The sequence below is a fragment of the Nicotiana tomentosiformis genome, chromosome 6 (genome assembly GCF_000390325.3).
Source record: "Nicotiana tomentosiformis chromosome 6, ASM39032v3, whole genome shotgun sequence".
NCBI lineage: Eukaryota > Viridiplantae > Streptophyta > Magnoliopsida > Solanales > Solanaceae > Nicotiana > Nicotiana tomentosiformis.
This window is the reverse complement of record NC_090817.1, coordinates 9,376,165-9,382,655: the sequence shown is the minus strand read 5'-3', so window position 1 is coordinate 9,382,655 and position 6,491 is coordinate 9,376,165.

Below are 6,491 nucleotides of genomic sequence, written 5' to 3'. Positions count from 1 at the left end.
CAAGTTTTGTTACACCTAGCCTTTTCAGTCTTTCATCATAATTGGAAATTTATCTTCTCATGTACTTAGTTTCATTAGAATAATCATACAAGAAATTTTATATAAATGCAACCCGAAAAATCAAAAACCTTTTTCTCTGACTATAGTTCCTTTTTAGATTTTTACTTATAAAAAGTTGTGATCATACGTGTAAATCTGTAAATATGTTACTTCTATTTCAAACAATTTAACAATTAATTTTAGATTTCATACCAAAGATTAGATGGATTTACTCACGTATATTGAAACAAGCCACCTTATAACTAGAGAGGGTTTGAGATTGTGGTCCTTTTAAATTACTGAATTTTAATTTTATGATTTATAAATATTTAATAGATTTCTTAAAATAAGTACACAATTCGGATCAAAGCTAATAGATTCAATCGAACTCGTAACCTACACTCTAGTTCCACCCTGCCTATTACTCTTATTTTTTTAAACATAAGCAGCAGTAACAAAGAGGTTGACATCAATGGCGGATCCACTCATCGGCGAGGGAAATCAATTGACACCCCTTCCTTAAGAAATTAGTTAAATATTTTATTTTATATATATAATTTTTTAAGTTCTGGTTCCGCTACCGATTGACTTCCCCTAGGCCCCTACTAGTATTTCCTTACCTGCATGGGTAATAAAAGTTGCAGGGCAGAGCACCAGTACTTCACAGTTTAGAAGTGGTACCTTATCAATATGAGTTATTAGCATGCAGGTAAAGAAATACTACAATAGAGTTAGGACCCAATCAATATGACATGAGCCTACATGCCAAAACACCAAATCTCAAAAGAATAAGTTAAATTCATCTTTCAAATCAAGAATATGAAATGAAATGACAGTGAACCTATTTGGTCAAACTTTTAAAATCAGTTTATTTTGAGAAATGTTTATGTTTAAAAGTATTTTTCTTAAAAATATTTTTGGTGAGAAGTAATTTGTGTTTGACTAATTAATTTGAAAAGCAATTCTAGACAGCAATTAATGTTTGGCCAAGTTTTTACAAAGTGCTTCTAGGTGTATTTTTCTCAAAAGTGTTTTTCGGAAAAATGCTTTTGAGGAGAAGCTATTTTTTTCTGTTTCTCCAAAACTGCTTCTGCTTCTACTCAAAAGTACTTGTTTTTCTTCAAAAACTTGGCCAAGCACTACAACTTTGAAAAAAAAAAAGCATTTTTTTGGAAAAAAAAAATGTGTTTTTGGTCTTGCAGAAGCTTGGCCAAACAGGCTAATAATGTTGTGGCCTAATGGTTAATGAAGTGAGTGAATCACGAGATTTTAAGTTCAAATTCCAATGGAGGTATAAAAATATTAGGTGATTTATTTTCATTAGTCCAACTGTTGATGGATAGAATTAACAGATACTTTTACTAGTAGAGATTTTTGAGCCGAGAGTGTATCGAAAATAACATCTCTATTCCTTAAGATAGGGAAACACTACTTTCCTTGTACCCTACTTATAGAATTATACTGAATTATTATATTGTTGTTATTGTAGGTACCGAAGGAGATATTAATTGAACCGAAGACTATAAGAAAAATTGAAATGATAATCTTCTTATAAGTTACCATGAGAAATCCGTGCATATGTAATAATGAGACTAAGGTATCGGGGAAAGACAAGAGGGTTATTGCCCCTGGCCCCTACTGTTGCCAAGTGCTAATTTTAGACATTACAATCACAACTGCACGTGGATAACATGTGCAGTCAGAAACATTAAATGAGATTGTTTGCTCCAAAAATAAAAAATAAAAATTGTTTACTTCTGATTTTGGCAATGATTTCTGCCTCTTTTATGGTTTAACTTTGCGATAACAAATTAATTATAGTTTCTATAAATTATTAATTAATATTTATTATTATTATTTTATAGTCCACTTAATTATAATCCCATAATTATAATTTTAGAATAGCTTAATTCGCGAACCAAACGACCCGTATGAAGAGTGTGTTGGCTAACTATATATTGCATTGATTGATAGTAATTAAAAATGATAACTAATTCACTATAATAAATTAAATCAATAGTGTAAAACTTTTTTACAATATTAGTAGTACATATAAGTTAAATCAATTAGTATTACACCAGAGTTACCACTTACCATATCTCCATAGCCGAAGTATAGCATTAATTAGGCTTTGATTTCATTTGGGTCATAGTTAATAAATATCAAAATTTCATGGCAAGATAACGTTAGTTTTAGTCTACCAATATGTGAACTTTACGACCTGGCCTGTATCTGCTTTCCAATAGAAGCTATTTATTCTAGTATTGCTTTTTATTTCCAATTTTCGTATAGGGAGGAGTAAATAATTATTTTTAAAAAAACTTTACTGACACTTCTCATATGATATTTATGAGGTCAATAAATTGAAGTTGAGGAGAAGATTAACGCTCTTCACCGAATTAAAGGGGATGGGTTCCCATTAGGTTTTAGCAAATTAGCGCTCTTGATTTAAGGCAGATGCGGATCTAGAATTTCAAGATGATGAGTGCATTATTGTGAAGAGGTGAATCTAGAATTTATATTTGACGAGTTTAACTTTAGTTTCTTACAATGAATCTACTACACTTTTGAAATTATATGTTCAAAATATATTCTTTTTGAAATTTTAATGATTCTCACACACACACACACACACACACACACATATATATTCCGTGCCAAAAACAAGGTCGTTCGAAGTGGGATTTAGACTGTCAATTTCACTTGCAGAGGTGCACACAATAATTATTACACTATAGGAGTCCTTAATAATGGGTGCACACATATATTTAAGTAATTTTAAGGAAATATAACATTATTATATATGATTTAAGAAAATGAGTATGGGCTCACATGAACCCAGCCCATTAAGCTACATACGCCCCTGGTTCAGGGGCAGATGCAGCTTTATGTTACCACATTTTTGAATTTTTTTCCACCGCGAAATATAAATTTATGAGTGAAAATCCATAAATATTATAACAAATAATATATATGTGAACTCATAACTTTAAAAATGTAATGATTCAATCCTAAGAACCTTAAATATGAACTTATAGAACTTAAATTATGGATCCCTCTGAGTTCACTCTCTTCTATTGCCTTGGTTTTCATCTACTTATATAATAATGAGGAATATGGATTTTCATTTAAAGGGGGAAGCAGGAAAAAGATATAATAAAATTAATTTCATAAAAGAAATACCATTCCTATGTAATACTTTACAGGAAAATATCATAAAAAAAATGTTAGTGAGTTCTTTTCTTCTGTAAGTCTTTGATAGATATAATTACTCTATATATGTACATGCAAGATGTAGTAAGCACCTAATGAAACTAGTTGAGATTTACCCAAATTAGCTCGAGCATTACTGTTATAAAAACAAATAGAAAAATATCACTAGAATAAAGACATTTTCTTCTATCGACACTTTAAGATTATCATCCTAGTTATAAACAAATGAATCTTTTTCCCTTGAATATGACAAGTATCTAAAAGTTGGGAGGAAGTAATATATTGTCTCATGGACAGATATCAGAGGCGGATTCAGGATTGAAATTTAATGGGTTCAACTCTACACATAATTAATTATATTAAAATTTTGGGTTCAAATCTAATATTTGTTGAGATTTTAGTAGGTTTTCACATATATATCTGTATTTCGTGTCGAAAGTTATGAGTTCAGATGAACCTGTAGCTGAAAGGCTACATCCGCCCCTGACAGACATATGTATAGGAAAACATTATATGCACTCGATGTTTTACACAAATTAATACCAGTTATCTCAGCAATCTCATGTTAAATTCACATGTAATTAAATGTTTACCTGCAGATAATAAAAATTGCATTTGCGTAAGAATACTAAACGTTTTTAAGAGATTTAATTTCATTCACATCCATTGATCCCGCACTCTTACATTTATTTGCGAACTAATAGTAAACTTTTCTAATCTAGAGAAAGAACACAAGGAAAGGATCATCTTTTTCTATTTGATATTTTCCAGGAAAAAAGTAAACATGTGATATGAAATGCATTTTTCTAAACAAAAGTAAAGTTTTTACATCTATTGGAGTTATGTTTCCACAAAACTATCACATTTCCAAAAGGAAGAATTAACCGAAAAAGCTAGTCATTTGATCGCTTAAGCTAAAAATAATTGGATGTGTATAATTCGTGTATAATCAATGAATGATTTATGTATAGCGACTATAAAAAATAAACAATAAATTTGACCAACTATTTGTTGGGATTTTAAGCTTGTGTAGCTTAAAGACGGTGAATGGGAAATGGAGGGAAAATAAAATATTTGAGTTTCCCTTGGCAAAGAGACATTGTTCCATATCGGAGGAAGAAAAGGCTTTTGATGGGTATATATATAATTGCTCTTCTTCTAGCTCTTAAATAGTTAAGAAGAAGGTAAGTCTCGCGCCGTCGTCGTCACTCGGATTCGGATTTGGTCAAAGATTGATTGATTAATCTTTTTGGACAAAATTTCTTTCAATTATTTAATTAATTAATTAAATAATTAACGAAAAATTCAATCTGGAATAACCCATGACCCACGACCCGGTTCGGTCAGGCCCGTTTTCTTTTCCGGATTATTGCCATGGCTGTTTCTGAAAGGTTGTAAACCTTTTCAGAAACAATGCGAGCAACTCTATAAATAGAGTTTGAATCCCAGAAACTTTTCTTACGAAATTTTCTGAGCTTCTTCTTCTTCTTCTTCTTCTTCTGCACAAAAAAAAAATTCCAGTGTGTTTTACAGCCTTCAGTGGCTCGCTGTTCACCGGCGTTTTGGTACCAACACTCCGGTAAGTTAAATCATTCTATCCTGGGAGGATATATTCCAGCACCTCGGGTACTTGAGGGGAATAATTTCCTTAAGGACACACTGTGTATTCAGTGGGCTCAATTTATTCCTATACTATTTTTTTTTCAGAATCTATTTCGTTAAACAAGTATTACTAACTTTCTATTTTGTTTTTTCAGAAAATTTAATTGTTTATTACAGCAATACAGAATTATAACATTCTTAAGGAAATTAATTTATTATATTCTGTATTTTGTTTGTGGAGATTAAAACCTGTGTGGTTTTCTACTCCCTCTGAATTTTACTATTCTGATATGAAGATATAAAAGCCTTCATCAGAGTATTGAAATTCATAAAACGATTTGAAGAACATAAAAACTTCATCGTTTTTCTGTGAAACAGTATATAAAAATTTCAGTTTTATTTATTATACATACTGTTTTTGTTAGTAACAGTATTGTTTACTGTTCTGATTTTACCATTAATTGAACTCTTCTGTTGTTTATAGTGAGAAATGGCAATTGATAACGGAAATTCTTCTGCGACTATTGCGGCAACGACGATAGCCTCGTCAAGCCGGATTGCTGTTCCACCGGCAGAGAAATCGGGGAAATTTTTCGAAGCCAACTTCAAAGGATGGCAGCAAAGGGTGTTCTTCTGGCTTACCACACTTGGTATGCAGAAATTCACTAGTGAAGAACCTCCAGTGCCTGCTGCGGACATGCCGGACAATGAGAAATTCATGGTTGTTGAGGCGTGGAAGCAGGCAGATTTTCTTTGCACAGGCTATATCTTAAGCACTTTAGAGGATGACTTGTACAATGTGTACAGTGCGATTAATACTTCGAAAGAATTATGGGACGCACTTGAGAAGAAGTACAAGACTGAAGATGCATGCTTGAAGAAGTTCGTGGTTGCCAAGTTTCTAGACTATAAAATGATAGACAGTAAAACTGTTGGAACCCAAGTTCAGGAGCTTCAACTTATTTTTCATGACCTTATTGCTGAAGGTATGGTCGTGAATGAAGCATTTCAAGTGGTTGCAATGATTGAAAAATTGCCTCCTTCGTGGAGAGATTTCAAGAACTATCTTAAGCACAAGCGCAAAGAAATGAAGTTGGAAGATCTTGTGATTCGTCTCAAGATTGAGGAAGAAAACAAAACAGTCGAGAAGAAGTCTCGTGGAAATTTAACGATCATGGGAGCTAATATCGTTGAGGAGACTGCTCCAAAAAGTAAGAAGAGAAAGAGGTCTTCTGGACAGACTAAGGAGCAGAACAAAAAGAAATTCAAGGGCAGCTGCTACAATTGTGAAAAAACCGATCACAAAGCCCCTGATTGTCATCTCCCGAAAAAGTATAAGAAGAAGGGACAGGACAATATAGTGGAGAAGAATGATGACATTGATGATCTGTGTGCAATGCTTTCGGAATGCAACTTAGTTGGAAATCCGAAGGAGTGGCGGATTGACTCTGGAGCCACTCGACATGTTTGTGCTGTCAAGGAAGCATTTGCGACTTACTCTACTGCTGGTCCCGAAGAAGAGCTTTCCATGAGAAATACTGCAACAGCCAAGATTGAAGATTATGGGAAGATATTCCTGAAGATGACTTCCGGCAAGGTGTTAACGCTCAACAACGTTCTTCATGTTCCTATTATTA